At 38.3% G+C, this 18,021-nt stretch overlaps 1 long non-coding RNA gene across 16 annotated transcripts in view; it reads right to left on the bottom strand.

The window, feature by feature from the left end:
• LOC140515336 (uncharacterized) overlaps positions 1-18,021 on the bottom strand; it is a 167,882-nt gene that overhangs the window by 76,595 nt on the left and 73,266 nt on the right. For 5 of the 16 annotated variants that reach the window (XR_011970964.1, XR_011970961.1, XR_011970962.1 and 2 more), the window contains exon 1: positions 1,251-17,672. This is a non-coding gene — a long non-coding RNA (uncharacterized lncRNA). Of the gene's footprint in view, positions 1-1,250; positions 17,691-18,021 lie in introns of those variants that run through there. The other 11 variants (XR_011970955.1, XR_011970957.1, XR_011970959.1 and 8 more) reach the window with 6 other exon arrangements.

Raw genomic sequence — 18,021 nt, 5'->3', positions numbered from 1 at the left:
TTCTAGGGCCCCATTCAGCTTTAGGCATTCTGGATTCTAAAATACCTCCCATCTCATAAATGCTAGCTTCTAAATGCCCAGCAGGGCCTGCATTTCTGGCTTCTTTGGCCCTTTACCAGTCTGCTGTTCAGGGTTAGGACTTCCCTCACTGCTCGTAACACTTCTAACATTATGGAGCCTGGACTACCGACTCTACCTACCAGTTTAGACAGTGCATTATCTGACATGCTAGGAACTTTTCTTAATACTTATTTTATTACACTACAATACTGTCAGTCAATAAACATTTATCAGATGCCTACTGCACTATGTGCCAAGTAGTGCTAAAGGCCTGGGGATACAAAAAAGGCAAAAACCAGTTCCTTCCCTCAAAGAGTCTAACTGGGGTAGACAATAAGCAATCTGATATGTACAAACAAGTTTATACAGACTAAATAAGAAGTAAAGTGAGGGAAAGCACTGGAATTAAGAGAGGCTATGAATGGCTTCCTGTAGAAGACAAGATTTTAATTGGGACTTGGAAGCCAGGAGGTTAAGACGAGGAAAAGAAAGCATTCTAGGCATAGGGGATGATCATAGCCAAAGAAAATGCTCAGAGCCATGTCTTGTTCGTGAAACTACAAGGAGGCAGGTGTCACTGGATTGAAGAGTATATGCTGGGGACCAAACAGGATTTTGTGTTTGATTCTGGAGGTGATAGGGACCCACTGAAGTTTATCAAGCAGAGGAGTGATGTGGTTGCATCTGAGCTTCACCACAGACACTTTTGGTGGCTGAATGGAGGATGGTTTGGAGTGAGGAGAGACTTGAGGCAGCCATACCAACCATCAAGTAATATTCCAGGCTTGAGGGGATGAGGGTCTGCACCAGGGTGGTAGCAGAGTCAGAGGAGAGAAGGGCACATATTCAAGAGATATTGCAAAAGTGAAATTGATAGGCCTTGGCAATGAATTGTATTGGGGGGTAAGAGAGGAGGAAGAGTCCAGGATAACTCCAAGGGTTTGATGCTGAGGGACTGGGAGAATGGTATTGCCCTCTACAATAATAGGGAAGGTGGGAGGATTATCAGTTCTGTTTGGGACATGCCGAATTTAAGATGTCCACTGAACATCCAACTGTGTTATCAATATAGTATTTTAAAAGCATAAATGGTGTCCCTTTTAAAATTTACGTACTTAACACTACTGTTTTCAACAAAGACTTGTCATTCATTACCAATAATAGTAATATGAATAGTAATATGATCTTACCAGATCAAGGCACTGAATGGAATTACTTTTTTGCCCGTTTTTTTTCTTTTGTGGAGCCAAATAAGGCACTACATTTTCACCAATCCCTTTTGGCTGTTCGGTCCCTGAGTTTTGATACAGAGCTGCACCACCTCACTGAAATAAATTATATTGAAAATTAATGTTGAATATTTACCATTAACATACTTTGTAGTTGTTTTTTCTTTTAATTTACTTCTTGGTCCCAATACACTGACCCACTGAGCACATTGAAAAGGAAAATATCCTTTCCCATGACATCCATTGTCATTGTTTCTTTGATTTTTATTTATTTTTAGCATTGTTTCTTTTAAAGCCCTTTGAAGGCCAGAAGTTCTGTGCAAAAAGGCTCATTCCACCACTGTTATTCTGTTACACTAAGGCTCCTACCATTCTCTGTTCTATGTGTCCTTCCAGCTCTGACATTTTCCTAGGCTCTGATTGTCTCCTACTTTCTATGTTATAGGCTAGTTCTGTGACAGCCCAGCTCTGATATTGCATCTTCCAGGGTCCCACCTAGCTCAAGACATTCTGGATTCAAATGGCATCCCAGCTCACATAGATGTCTCCTTCTAAATACTCTCCAGGTTCTGCTATTCTGGTTTCTCTGTGTGCTCCCAAAATGTCCTGTCATTCAGAGGCAGGACTGCCATCCAGCTCTCATATTCCCTATTCTAAGCTCTCTCCGATCTTCACCATTTTCCTTTGAAAGGCTCCTCCAGCCTAGACATCTAGAACCTCTTCTGCTTTGACATCCTAGAGATTTTTCCTTTTCATTTCTTAGTATTTCAGTGCACTGCATATTTGTTCTAGCAATACAATTTTTTAAAAGCACAACTACAATTGATGTCCCTTTTAAAACCCATGTACTTAACACCTAATTGTTTTCAATAAAGACTTATTGTTTCTTATCAGTAACAGCAATATCTTGCCAGATCAAGGCACTACATGCAATTATTTTTCGTCTGGTTTTTTTTTCCTTTTTCTTCTTTTGGAGTTCAATAATGCACTGCATTTTCCCCAATCCCATTTGGTTGTGTTAGTTCAGGACCCGAGTTTTAATAAAGAATACCTCACCATGGTGCAGGAATTATATGGAAATTAATCTTGTATATCATACCATAAATATATTTTTGGTTTTTAGATTTACTTGTTCTTCCCAATGCCTTGACTAAGTACATTAAAAAACAAAATAAAAAACTTCTCAGTTTTCATATTGTCTGTCTTAATGGCATTCACAAGTCTGCATATTTTTAATTTAAGAGCCCTCAGAACCCCAACATTCTCCTGCCAATGCCCACAGTCCCAGCAGCTCAGTATATCTCCCATTGTCTCCTAAGGCCTCTCCCACTTCCTATATTCTCCAGCTCAGAAGTATTTTATTCTTAGAGAACTCAGAGCTTGGAAAGCATGTGTTCTAAAGTGATCTGGAAAGACTGCTATTTTGACTCGTATTTCAAATTTCCCTTCTGATATTTAGCATCCTGAATGAATTTCAAATCACCTCCCAAACCCAATATTTTCCACTGAAAGACATCTCTTGGCCCAGGCATTCTGTGTGATAGACTTCCTAATATTGATATTTTATGTTCCGATAGCCTATCCATCTCTGCTCTTCCAGAAATATTTTTTCTTTTAATTTTATTCTATCACAACACATATGTATCTTAAAAAATGATTTAAAAGGTAAATTATGACCCTTTTGTGTCCTATGTACATTTTTTTCAATAAATACGCTCCATCATCAAGAATATCAATAGAAATCTTATTAGATTCAAACATTGCATGGAATTATTTTTTATAGGGTATTTTGTTTTTATCATATACGGCAATATATTTTCACGTTTTCTCTTTGGCTCTGTGATTCAGTACCTGATCTTAATTCAGAGCCATCACCCTTGTGCTGATATAAATGATACTGATCATTTAGGTGCATAGTGTACCATATACATTTCATTTTATAAATTAAGCTGATTATTCCATTATTTTCACCCACTGAACATCACCCCCCCCCAAAAAAAAGCAACAACTCCCTTCCTTCTCAGCTGTGGGAAGTGTGTGGTAAAGCATAGGCATCAAACTCAGGCCAGTAAAATTCTGGAGCGCAGGCACAATTCCAATGTCACTAGATCAGCATGTGCTTGGTAGGGATTCATTTTTGAGTTTGATACCACTGTTCTAAAACACCTCCCAAGTTTGAGGATCTCCACTCTAAGGTTCCTCCCAGCTCTGACATTCTGTGGTGTAGGAGCTCTCCGAGCTCTGATATGCTAGTTCTAAACACCTTATCTGTCTGACATTCCCTTCTCTCTGGCTCTAAGCCTCCCCACTCAGATAGTTTGTGTTCTCAGGCTCTAAACACCTCTTATTTCATGTTCTAACTTCCCTCCTACCCCTGGTATTCCAAATCCTAGGGCCCTTCCCATCACATGAATTCTTGATTCTAAAACAACTCCCAGCTCAAATATTCCCTATTTTAAGTACCCTCCCAGGTCTGATATTCTGGCTTCTTTATCCACTCCCTATCCTGATATTAGGTGCCTAGATGGGACTCCCAGCTCTCAAAATCTACACTTTATTTCCTCCCTCCAACATTATGTCTTGAAAAGTTCCTCCCAGACCAGTTCTAAGGGAGGGAACAAGCATTATTACCTACTATATGCCAATCACTCTGCCAAGTGTTTGACAACTGTTTTCTCATTTTATTCCATTTGATCCTCATAACACACCTGTGAGATGGGTGCTACTATTAATCACATTGAGAAAACTGAGGCAGATATTGTGACTTGCCCAAGGTCACACAGCAAGAATGTGTCTGAGGCTGGATTTGAACTCGGGCCTTCCTGATTCCATCTAGTTGCCTCTGTTCTAATAACCCTCTCCATCTTGACATTTTGTTTTCTAAGTTCTAATCTTCCTCTGACATATTGGTTATTTTTTCTATCATTTATTTTTTACACTGAATGTTTCTTAGCAATAGTTATTTAAAAGAAGTGTTCTTTTAATATTCTGTGGATTTGACACCTTATTTTTTAACCAATATTGCTTCTTCATTACCTATAATAATAATAATAATAATATTAGCAGTTTCCCCAGATTATGACACTGCCTAGAAATTACTTATTTGTTTTTGAGCCAGAGAAGGTATCAAACACCTTCCTTTCCTTTCTGGCAGTTTTGATTTTTGTTTGGATTCACAGCATCCCCAATGCACTGATATAAATTCTGTAAGAAAATGTTGCAGAGATGCCAAAAATGCCTTTTATTATTTTTTAAATTAACCTACCAAAAGGAGCAATTATAAAAGATCTCTTCCCAACTATGCTGTTCTACATTCCCAGCTCTGATCACTGAAGTTCCAGTACCCTTCCCATCTCTGGCATTCTGGGCTTTTAAGGTTACCCCTACTTCTGGCAGTCTTCATTCTGAAAGATTTCCTAGCGCTAACATCCCCTGTCCTAAGTGTCCTTCCAACTGGGAAATAAACTTTCTCCCAACTTCAACTTTCTTTGAAAGGCACCTCCTAGCCCAGATATTCTCTGTATCAGGGCCCAATCTACTGTGGTCTTCCAGGAATTATTTTCTTGCATTTCATATGGATCTTAGTAATACAGTATTTAAAAGCACAAATATTCTTTTTAAATCCTATGTACAAATTACCTTATTTTTTTTTCAATAAATACTTCCCCATCCATTACCAAAAATAGTTATATCAACAGCCATCTTATCTGTTCAAGGCATTGAATAGAATTACTCTTTTTTGTCTTTGAGCCAGATAAGGTACTGTATTTTCTTTTTGGCTGTGAGGCTCAGGACGCAAGTTTTAATTCAGAACTTCATCAGAGTGCTGTCAAAAATTACACTGAAATAAATGTTGTATCACACACCATATATTTTATTATTATTTTAAAATTAACCTATCCTATTACCTTCACTAGCTAAACACAGGCAAAAAACCCAAACCTCCTCAGTTATAATGTGTATTTTAAGTTTCCTCCTGGCACTACACATGTTGTAAAGTCTCTCTGATCAATGATAATCGATTTTCAGGCATCACATTTTAAAGGCTTTTTCCAAACTCTAATATCCCTTCTTTTATGTACCCTCCAGAATAGACTGTCCTCTCTGTGGCTTCTCCTAGGTTCAACATTTGTTTTCAAGTCCCACTGATGTTTTCACAATGTTTTTTAGGCTCTCATTGTTTTGTAAGGTTTAGAGCACATTTAAGGTTAGGGTTAACCCTAAATCCGATCCAATTCTAACCCTAATTGCGATTCTAACTCTAACCCTCCCCACTTCTGATATTCCAAGTTCTAGGGTATCATGCAAGTTGGGCATTTTTAATTCTTAGACACTTCCCAACTCAGAAAAGCTATGGTCTACTATTCTGGCTTCTGTTTCTCCCAGTTTTGACCTTCTAAATCCACTTTCAATTTCCATATTCTGTACTCTCCCACCCTCAACATTTTCCCTTTGAAGTCACATCCTAGTCACCCATTCTATACTGTAAAGACCCTTTCAGGGCTGATATTCTTATATAGCAAGTACAAAAGAAATGCTTTGCTTCCTTCCACCTCTCTCACTGGCTGTGTTGTAAAGTTCCTTCTTTGTCAGGGGCGGTCCCTGGACTGAAACTACTACTACTGTTTCCTAACAAGGTACAGTATGAAATTATTTATCCTAGTTGAAGTTGTTTTTTAAGCCCTATAAGGCCTTTCATTTTCTCCTGTCCTCTTTGGCTATATGGCTCAAGACCCGAATTTTAATTCAGAGCACCACCACCAAGACACACTAAGCTATTTTAAAAAAAAATTCCTCCTCGGCTGTGATAGTCTTTATTCTAAAGTTTCTCCCAAGGGCAGCCAATGTGATTTTAAGGCCAGTTCTATTCCAGAAACTGTGCTGGAAGGGCTCTCCTGGTCCGATATCCCTGTGGCCTTCTGACACTCCCTGCCCTGACATTCCATTTGCCCAGATCCCACTGATAATTTGTGTTCTATAACTCTGATCATCTCCTATTTCTTGTTATAAGGTCTCTACTACCTGACATTTCAGTTTCTAGGGCCCCATTTAGCTCAAGCATACTTATAAGAGCCTTTCCAGTTTGGACAGTCTGTATTTTAAGGTCCAAAGAGTTCTGATAATATATGACTAGTTCCAACTTCATGTTTTTGCACTCCTTCTCCCACTGCCATTCCTATAGACCCCTTTCTAGTTCACACAATCTGAACTGTAAGATGCTTCCCAGCTCATAGATTCTGTGCTCTACATGTCCTCTCAATTCCGATACTCTGGTGTGGGTGTTCATTCTGTCCTCTCTGGAATATTATCCTAGTTCTGAAAATTCTAAGATCCAATATTTTCCAAATGAAGTTTTGCCCTGTGCATTTTTAAAAAAAATAATGCTGCAATGATTTAAAAGCACAAATGGTGATAAATCTTGTGTATTTATTTTTCCGACAGATATGGCAAATTTGCTACCAATAAAATGAAAATCCCACAGCTGCCTTATCCAGTCAAGGTAGTGAATAGAATTGTTGGGTATTCTGATGCACCTCTTTATTTTTTTACCTCTCCCCTCTTTATGTGGTGCAGGACCCTAGTTTTAATGCAGAGCATCAAAACTATGGTGATATTATATTGATAAATATTGCATATCTATATTATATTTAAAAGAAAAATCCTGTCCCTCCTAATACCTCATACCAGATAATAAACAGAGCTTCTTCCCAGCTATGGCACCGTCTTTTGAAGTCCCATCCAGCTTTGACTTTCTTATGTTCTCAGGTCCCTCCTAGTTCTGACAATCTGTGGTTTTAAGGCCACTTCTAAATGTTATTTCATTTGACCTGCCCTCCCAGCTGATATTCGCCCATTTAAAGCTATGGCCAGGTTTGATGTTCTGTGTTCTAGGTCCCACTTGGTCCACTGGATCCAAAATTCTGGGTTTTCTGGCTCTTTTCAACATCTATTTTCTAGACTTTAAGATACCTCCCACCTCTATTACAGGTAGGGTTCCTTTCAGCTAAGGCATTCTAGATGCCAGAACACTTCCGAAGGGAGCTGCCTGTTTTGCCATTTAGTGTCTGGACTACCTTCACAGCTCTGAAATTTTATATTCTGAGTTCTCTCCCACTTCCAACATTCTCCCTTGAAAGGACTGCTCAGTCCAGGTATTCAGTTTAAAAACTCCTCTCTGTTCCAGTCTTCTGATGTTTTGGTTTTGTTTTCTTTCAATTTAAAATTTATTACACCCAATAATTTAAAACACAAATGGTATTTGCCTTGATCTTATTTACATGCAAATTTCCCAATATAGGGCAACTCATCAAGAACAAGACTATCAACAGCAGTATTACAGATAAAGGCACTGCAGCTACTTTTCTTTTGGTAGTCAGTTAAGATAGCATATATATCCCTTTCTCCTTTTTCATTATGGTTCAGAACCCAACTTTGAATTTGGAACATTAAAATGGTGCTGACATATTATATTAAATGTTATGTATCATACCATATTCTTTAAAGAAATAACTGGTCTCATCCAATACCTTGGCCTATGAATTAAAAAGCAAAAAACCAAATAAACCAAAAAAACCCCAAAAAACCACCCAAACACTCCATCCCAGATAGGATAGTGTGTCCAAAGGGCCCTCTCACCTATTAGAGCATATTCTAAGGACCTTCCTAGCTCTCATCCTCTGATTTTAAAGCTACTCCTTTTTCTAATATCCTGTGTTCTAAGGGTTCTTAGATCTATCTTTTGTTCTAAATGTGCCCCCAAGCATGGAGACTCTCCCTCTCCAGTGCCATTTCCACATTCGACCTTGTGTTCAAAGGTCCCATGGGCTCTGACAGTATGGATTCTCAGGTTGGCCATCTCCCAATTCTTATGTTATAAGGTACTTCCAAACTGTATGTTCTAGGTTTAAGGGTTCCATCAGCCCAGACATTCTTGTTCATAAAATTCCTCAGATATTCTATTGTTTCCTAAGGTTCTGTAAGCTCTGACAATTTGTTAACCAGAGGACCTTTCCACTAACGTTCTCCCCACTGTCTGACAATCCCTGTTCTAGCAGCAATTTCAGCTTAGTCATTCTGTACTATACAATTCCTCCTAGCTCATACATTGTTTTAAGTGCCCTCTGAGCTCTGAAATTCTGTATTCTAAGATCTCTCCCACACCCAACATTTTTTCTTGAAAGACACCTCCAGGCCTCACCTTCTATATTCTAAGACCCCACCCAAGCTGGGATTTTTTTTACTCATTTTTTATTTTATGACACTGAATATGGTTCTTAGTCATCCAATGATATAAAATCATAAAACATCTCCCTTATAGTGGTGTGCTGTAGCCAGCTCATCCTAGATTGCTAAACCTTAATGTTATAATTTTTTAGTGTATATCTTGGAAATTGATAAAAGCTAAAAATTAGGGCTTGATTTAGAGTTTTGTTTATTGTCTAGACAAAGTGATAGAAAAAATATTATTAAATAGAAATAGATTAAATAGATAGAAAAAATGTTACTAAAGCAGGTTAAATGTAAAAGTGTGTCATGTGTCAATCCCCACCCTCCCAGAGTCCACTGTTAAACATTTACAAACACACCCTTAACACTTTATTTCTTCAATAAATAATAGTCAGTTAATTACAAACACTGTTTCTCTTAAGTCTTACCTGATCAAAGACATGGATGATACTACTTCCTGGCAGCCAGATAAAGCTACTTTACTTTTCCCCTTTGAATGGTTTTTAATTTTAATTCATATAATATCACAACTATTCTGATATGTTATATTGAAATAAATGTATATTATACCATAAATGTACTTTATTATTATTAATTAACCTGTCCCTCCCCCAAATCCTTGGCATACGGAGCACATAAACAAAAATCCTTCCCAGATGTGTGTATTCTAAGGCCCATTCTAGTTTGGATAATTTGTGTTCTAAGAGTCCTCTAAGGCATAGTATGGAATTACTTTTTCTGTTTTTGTTTTTTTTTGGGGGGGGGTGAAGGGGGCGGGAATAAGGCTCTGTATTTTCCCCTTTGGTTGTGTGGTTCAGGACTTGAGTTTTAATTTGGAACATCATTTTAGTGATATGGATTTCATTGAAATAAACATTTCATATCATTCTATCACTGCTTTTTAAAAATCCAATCTGACCATACCTTGGCTCAATGAGATTAGAACAAAAGGAAACACACTGCTCTCTTACCTTTGCTATTAAATGTTTAAAGACCCCACTCACCTCTGTATTTTAAGTTCTAAGAGGAGTCCCATCCCTGAAATTTTCTAGTTTTATGGTCATTCCGAGTTCCAACATTCTGTGTTGGAAGGGCTCTCATAGCTGTTACCCCTTCTCTCTCTATTCCCAGACCTGACACTCAGTATGCTAAGGTATTCCCAAGGCTATTGCCAATTTGGTCTGTGGTCCTCAACATCTCCCACTTCTGTCCATTATAAGGTCTTTTCCACATCTGGTATTCCATGTTTTAGAGACCCTTCCAGGTCAGGTATTCTTCATTCTAAGATATTGCCTTGCTCATTAACACTGTGGTCTAAGGCCCCTCCCAGGTCTGATAGTCACTCTTCTATCTACTGACTTTCTGTCAGTAGACTTTCTGACTTTCAGTCCAAACTCTGAAACTCTGCCATTTAAGCTCTCTCCTACCTCTCCACTTGAAAGGCACCTACACATTCTGTGTTCTAAGGACCCTAAGGATACTAAGTATATACAAGGATATTAGTATACTTGGCCCCAGGATGATATTAGAGATTTTTTCTGCTTTTTCATTTCTTTTGTTATGCTGTATATGGATCTTCAGCAATACAATGATTTAAAAAGATAAGTCTCTTTTAGATCCTGTGCAGTTAACACCTTTTTAAAAAAAATAAATATTCCATATTCATTACCATTACTTTAATATCAACAGCAATCTTATGTGACCAAGATACTATATGAATTAGTTTTGTCCTTTTTACTTTGCCTGATCCAATAAATAACTATTTACAAATTTTTACTTTGGTCAGGTGATTGTATGTTCTAAGGACCTCCTAAATCAGACACTCTATATTCTGAGGCCTCATATAGCTCTGACCCCCCAGGGATTTTTCCTTTCACTTTTTTATGACACTGCATATGTTTCTTAGCAATACAGTGATTTAAAAAGCACAAATAGTGGTGGCTTTTGAATATTGCATACTTTAGGTTTTCAACAAATAAAACCAATTAATTATCAACAACATTAATATCTATTTTATTCTTACCCAATCAAAGCAGTGCACAGAAATCATTTTTATTTTGTACCCAAATGATGCTCTATGTTTTTACCTCTCTTTATCTTTGGGCAGTTCAGGACCTGACTTTGAAAATTCTGAGCATCAATGGTGCTGATATACATTACATTGAAATGAATGTTGCATCTTATACTGTAAGTATGGTTTGTAAGTCTTCTTTTAATTAACCAGGCAATATCTTGGCCCATTGAGCAAAACAAACAAAAAACAAAAACAAACAACCCTCCATCTAAGCTGTGATATTCTCTGTTCTCAAGAACCCCCTAACTCTAACACTCAATATTCTGAGGGCCCTCCCTGCTCTTCTAGTCTGTGGCTCGAGCCCCACTCTACCTCTGACATCCTCCATGATTCTGACATCCTTTTGTGAAAGGGCCTACCGGGCCTACCAAGCTATGAGATTCATATTCTAAGGCCCCACCAGCTCTGGCATTCAGGGTTTTCAGATGTTCCATTATCATTTCCCACTTGGATGAGTTTTAAGGTCCCTCCTACCTCTAACATTCCCTCTTCTCAAGACCCTTTCACCTCAGGTATTCGTGATTCTAAGAGGTCTCCAGATTCAGACCTTTAATGTTCTAAGTGCCCCTCCCAGGTCAGATATTCTGGCTTCTAGGGCCACTGACAATTCTGACATTCAGCTCCAACATTCACTCTTCAAAAGACACATCCTGTATAGCTATTCTATGTGCTAAGGACTCTCTGGGCCTACGAGTCTGTGTGCCATTCAAATCGATTTCAAGCGTTTTTTTTCTCATTTAATGACTTAAAAACACAAATGGTATCTTGAATACTTAATACTTTATTTCCTTCAATAAATTCAACCAATTAATTCCTAGTAACAATGGGATCAATAGCAGTCTTTTTTTTTTTTTTTTTTGGTAACCAGATGAGGCACCATTTTATTACTGTTCTTTATGTCTGTGGTTCAGAGCATCAAAACTGTGCTGGCGTAAATTATGTTGAAATACGTGTTGCATCTCCTATCATAAATATGCTTTGTTATTCTTTTTTCCCCAAATTAACCTGTCATTCCCAATAATTTAGCCCACTGAGCAAATAAAACCCACTGTACCTCACCTTTTGAGATTGTGTGTTCTAAGTCCCCTCTCCTCTCTAGGGCTATGCCCCCTATTTTCAGGTGTAACATTCTATGTCCTAAGGTCTCATGGACTCTGATACTTTGGGTTCTTGGACTCTGAACATGTCCTATTTCAGAAGATCCCTCCAAATTGGGTTATTCTAAGTTTCTAGAGCTCTATTCACTTCAGGCCTTCTGGATGCTAAGATGCCTCCCAGCTTTTATATTCCATGTTCTAAGTCTCCTCCCAGGTTTGGTATCCTGGCTTCTGTGTCCACTTTTAGTTCTGACATTCAATGTGCAGCCTAACCTCCCATCTGTGAAATTCTGTTGGTTAAAGCTGTCTTCTGCCTCCATCATTCTACTTTAAAAGACAATTCCTACCCCAGTCTCCCAACCTCACAGTATTTTGGACTATGGTCCAACCTCACTCTGACCTTCTAGGACTATTTTTCTTTTTCTTTTATTTATTTTTATTTTATGACAGAGCATATGTTTACAATGATGTTAAAGCACAAATGGTGTCCTTTAAAGTCTTATGTATTTACTTAACATTTTATATTTTTCAATAAAACCAATTCATGTCCTGGGTCACACAGCAAGTAATGTCTGAGGCCAGATTGGAATTTAAGTCTTCCTGATTCCAGGTCAAGCACTCTATGCTCTGCATCACATAACATTAATATTCAATAGCAATCTTACCTGATCCCGTGTTTACAATTTTTTTGGGGGGGTATCCAGATAAGGCATTATATGTGTTCACCTTTCCATTTTGGCAGTGTAGTTCAGGACCTGACTTTTAATTAAGAGCATCAATATTATGCAGAAATAAATTATAGCAAAATAAATATTCTATCTCATACCATAAATATACATAATTATTGTCTTTTAAAAATTTATCTGTCCCTTCCAATACACTGGCCCTCTGAACACATTAAAAAAACCTTTTCCCCAGTCTTCCCAGCTCCGACAATCTGTTTTAAGGGCCCTCCTCACATTCTGTGATTCTTGGGTCACTCTCACCTCTGAAATTTATTATTCTAAGCTACATGTAACTTTCAGTATATTGTATTGAAAGGTACCTCCAAGTTAGACATCCCATATTCTAAAGAACCTTATAGGCCTATTCCTTCTCTGATATTCTATAGTTCATTTTTTCCTTTTAGTTTATTTATTCGTTTTTATTGATTACATTGCACATGCTTATCAATACAATGATTTAAAAGCACAAATGGTGTCCTTTTTAAGTCTTATATATTTAACACTTCATACTTTTCAAAAAATACAACCAAATCATGTCCTGGGTCACACAGCAAGTAAGTGTCTGAGGCCAAATTTGAACTCAGGTCTTCCTGATTCCAGGTCCAGCATTCTATGCACTGCATCATACAATATTAACATCCATAGCAATCTTACCTGATCCGTGCTTAGAATTTTTTTTTGGGGGGGGGGAGGATATCCAATAAGGCACTGTGTGTTCACCTTTCCACTTTGGCGATGTAGTTCAGGACCTGACTTTTAATTCAGAGCATCAAAATTGTGCAGAAATAAATTATATTGAAATACATGTTGCATCTCAAAGCATAAATATACACTGTAACTGTTTTTTTTTACAATTTACCTGTCCCACCCAATACCTCTGCCCACTGTCCTTCCCAACATGTTTGCCTACTGAGTAGATAAAAAAAAGCTCCTTCTTAGCTATGATATTGTACATTTTAAGGCTCTTCCCACATCTGATAATCTGTTTTAAGGGCCCTTTCCACTCTGACATTACCTCTAAAACTTGCTATTCTAAAACACAGCAAACCTCTGGTATATTCTCTTGAAAGGCATCTCTTCAAGTCAGAAATTTCATGTTCTAAAGAAACTCCTAGCACTGTGGTCTTAAGCCCCTCCTCATTTCTCTGATATCTTTGGGTTTTTTTTTAACTTTTAATCTACACACTCATTTTTATTTTTATTAAATTACATATGTCTTAGCAATACAGTGATTTAAAATCCTGTGTGCTTAAATATCTTAGAAATAATAACAGCAATCTTTCCTGGCAAAGTCACTTCGTAGTCTTATATCTGGGGTTTGTTGGGTAGCCAAATAAGGTTACCTTTGCCCTTTGACTATATGGTCCAGAACATGTTTTAATTCAGACTATCACCACTGTGTTGGTAAGGTTACACTAAAAAAAATATTTCATCTCATACCAAATATATAATTTGATATTGTCATACTTTACCTCACTAAGCATTTTTAAAAAACAACCCTCTTCCACCTATGATGTTTCCTGTTCCCTCTCAACTCTAACAATCTATGTTCTAAGGGACCTCCCAGCTCTAACATCCTGTGACTCAATCTTCTGTGTTTGAAGGCTTCTCACAGTTCTGTTAACACTTTTTCTAAGACTCTCCAACCTCTGACATTCTGGGTTCTCAGATTCTCACTATCTCCTGCTTTATTAGTTTTAGAGTCCCTCCTACTTCTGATTTTCACTGTTCTCAAGATCCTTTCAGTTCAACTGTCCTTGATACTAAGATGCCTCCATGTTCAGACATTTTATGTTATAAGAGTAACCAAGTCTGATATCCTGGCTTCTATGGTCACTCAGATTTCTAACATTCAGTGCTTTCCCAGCTCTGAAATTTTGTATTCTAAGCTCTCTTCCATTATTTTCCATATCACCCTTCAAAAGGCACATTATAAGGCAGAAATTCCCTGCTCTAAGAATCTTCCTGGCATAATACAGTGTGCTTTAAGACTTTGCCCATTTTGGATCTTTTAGGGTTTTACCCTTGTCATTTATTTATTCATTTTGATGTTATCACACTGTACATGGGGACTTAAAAGCATGAATGGTGTACCTTTTGAAACGTATTATACTTTTTTCTTTCAATAAATTCAATCAATAACATTGGTATCAGGGGCAGTCTTACCTGATCAAGGCCATACAGTAAATTATTGATTTTTAGTAGCTAGATAAGGCACTGTATTTATTACTGTTCTCTGGGATCTGACTTAATTCACAGCATCAAAACTATGCTGATATAAATTATGTTGAAATATATTTCACATCTCCCCCAATAAATATGCTTTGTTATTCTTTTTAAAAAAAAAAAATTAACTAGTCACTTCCAATAATTTACTCAACTAAGCAAATAAAAACCACTGGAGCCCAGGTTATGATATTGTGTGTTCTATTGAGATTCTTCCTCTCAAGGGCTATTCTCAGGCCTGACAGCCTCAGCTGAGGCATTTTGGATGCTAAGATACCTCCCAGCGACAGGAGGAACATGTATGTTCCATGTTCTAAGTCCCCTCCCACGTCTGATATTTTGGCTTCTGTGTCCACTCCCAAATTTGATATTCAACGTGCAGCCTGCCCCCCCAACTCTGAGATTCTGTATTCTAAGCCTTCTCCTACCACCACTATTTTACTCTGAAAGTCATCTTCCAGCCTAGACATTCTATGTTCAAAAGCCCCACCCAGCTCTGAACTGAAATTTTCTTTTCTTTTTATGACACTGCAATTTTTTCTTAACAATCCAGCACAAGTGATGACCCTTTTCAACATTAACACTTTCTATTTTTCAACAAATATAACCAATTCATCATCAGTAACATTAATATCATTAGCAGTGTTAACTACTGATAAAGGTAATGACTAGGAATTTTTTTTTAATTCAGAGAAAGCACTAAACTTTCTTCTTTATCAGTATAGTTTAAGACCCGACTTTTAATTTAGAACATCAAAACTGTGCTGGTATAACTTTAATTGGATAAATTTTGCATATCATAACATATACTTCACTGTTTTTAAAGTAACCTATCCCTTTCAATATCTTACTAAGCAAGATTATGATACTGTGTATTCTAAGGCCCTTCTGACTTATGATATCATGTTCTGAAGGAAAGTCTAGTTTCAAAGACACCTGTAGTTCTGACTTTCTGTGGTCTAAGTCCCATACAGGGTGGAGACCCACAGTTTAAGAAATGCTGAAGGGGTCAGAGAGTGAAAAAACTTTAAGAAGTCTTAGTCTAAAGGCTTCTTACAGCTGATACCACTAATTTGAAGGCTCTCCCACTTCTGACATTATTCTAAAGTTCCACTGGCTCTGTCATTCTGGCTTCTTAGTTATCTCCTACTTTCTGAGTTTTAAAGTCCTTTCTATGTCTAATATTCCTTGTTCTCAAGATCCTTTCAGAACAAACACTCACAATTCTAAAATACTTCTCAGCTCAGACATTTTATGTTCTAACAACCCAGCTAGGTCTGATATTCTGGCTTCTATATTCACCTCCAATACTGACACTTAGAACACCAATTGCCTTCTTAGCTGTGATATTCTGTATTCTAAGTTCTCTTCAAGCTCCAACATTCATTGTTCAAAAAGCACCTTCCAGCTGAGATATTCCGTATTTTAAGGAGTTGCCTTAGGCCCCATCCAGTTTTAGTCTGCTAGGATTTTTGTACTTTTTAATCTATTTATTTTTATTTTATGACACTGAATATTTTTCTTAAAAATCCCTTCAGACTTCTGAGAACAAATATCTCTTTTAAATTTCATATAACTAACACTGCCCCCCAGTAAATACAAATTAATTATTAATCATGTATTATGTCTTACCTGATCAGGACTGTGCAAATAATTACCTTTTTTGGGGGGGGGATAGCAATATATAACATTGCATTTTCACCTTTCCTCTTTGGCTGTGTGGTTCTGGAACAGAGTTTTAATTCAGAGCATCACCCCTGTGCTGATACAAATTATATTGAAATAACTGTTTCATATCAAAGCACCTTTTTCAAAAAAATTAATGTGTGAATCCCAACACCTTGTCCAACTCATTAAAAAAAAAAACAAAACCATCAACCCAGGTATGAGATTATGTGTTCTAATGCCCCACCCTGCTCTAACCTCCTGGGGTCCCCTCCTTCAATTTTGTATTTATTTTTATCATATAGCTCAAGATATCTCTTAACATTACAATGATTTAAAATCACCAATAGTATCCCTTTTAAATCCTATTTGACATCTTATTTTTTCAAAAACAATCACCATTCATTACCAATTATAATAATGAGTTAACAGGCTTACCGTATTAAGGCTGTCCATACAACATTTTTGTTTTTATAGCCAAAAACGGCATTGTATTTAATTAAAGCACCACTTTCTGTGCTGATATGAACATATTGAAATGAATGTTGTATAATCGAAGCATAAACATGTCATTGATCATTAAATTAACCTGCCCTTCCCAATTCTTTGGCCCACTGAGCACATTAAAAAAAGAAACAACCCGGCACCTTTTTCAAGGTGTAAAGGGAGGCGCACATTTTTCCTTCTCCCACCCATCCACAAAGAGAGGATGCTTTACCTCAAAGATGACAAAGCTGACTCTGGGTTCTGATTGGCCCACGTCTTGGCCTCGCCTTGCCTTCCCAGATACAGCCCCCTTCCCCACCCTCTTCCACCTTTGCAGCAAACATAGGGGATAGGCCAAGGACTCAGAGGCTCCCACGATTGGTCCCGGATTCTCTGACGTAAAACTTCCCCGCCCCCTTTTCCAATTTCGCAGCAAAGGCTAGAACAAAGCTGCCTCTGCAATTTGATTGGCCCTGGATCCTCTGACGCACTTTCTTTCCCCTCCCTCCTTCCACCATCGCAGCCAATAGTGGATAGGCCGACGACTCAACTCCCTCCCATGATCTGATTGGTCCTGGATTTTCTGACGTAAACTCCCCTCCCCTTTTCCACCTTTGCAACAAACACCGGCAAGGTCTAGAACAAGGCAGCTTCTGGGACCTGATTGGCCACAGATTCTCTGACGCACTTTCCCCTCCCCTTCCCCCCACCTTCCTCGACAAATGCTAGCTAGGCCGAAAACAAAGCTGCCTCTTCAACTTGATTGGCCCTGGATTCTCTGACGTACTTTCTTTCTCCTCCCTCTTTCTACCTTCGCAGCCAATAGTGAATAGGCCGACGACTCAGCCCTGCCCATGATCTGACTGGCCTTGAATACTCAGAATTAAACTCCTCGCCCCGCCCCGCCCCGCCCCGCCCCGCCGCCCCGCCCCCCCTCCCCGCACCACCCCTTTTCCGCCTTCGCAGCAAAGCTGCCTCTAGGACTTGACAGGCCCCTGATTTTAGGATGCATTTTTTTCCTCCTCGCCCCGCCCCACTCCTTCCCCCTCCAAAATAACACTAAATAGGCCTAGAATAAAGCTGCCTCAGGGACTTGCCAGGCCCGGGATCCTATGACGCACTTTTCTTACCTTGCACTCCTTCCATCTCCGCCGCCAACACTGGCTAGGTCTAGGACAAAACTGACAGGCCCTGGATTCTATGACGCACTTTCCTTCCCTTCCTCTCCTTCC

This window comes from Notamacropus eugenii, chromosome X, assembly GCF_028372415.1.
Source record: "Notamacropus eugenii isolate mMacEug1 chromosome X, mMacEug1.pri_v2, whole genome shotgun sequence".
NCBI classification, from domain to species: domain Eukaryota; kingdom Metazoa; phylum Chordata; class Mammalia; order Diprotodontia; family Macropodidae; genus Notamacropus; species Notamacropus eugenii.
This window is presented reverse-complemented; position numbering and strand designations above follow the sequence as displayed.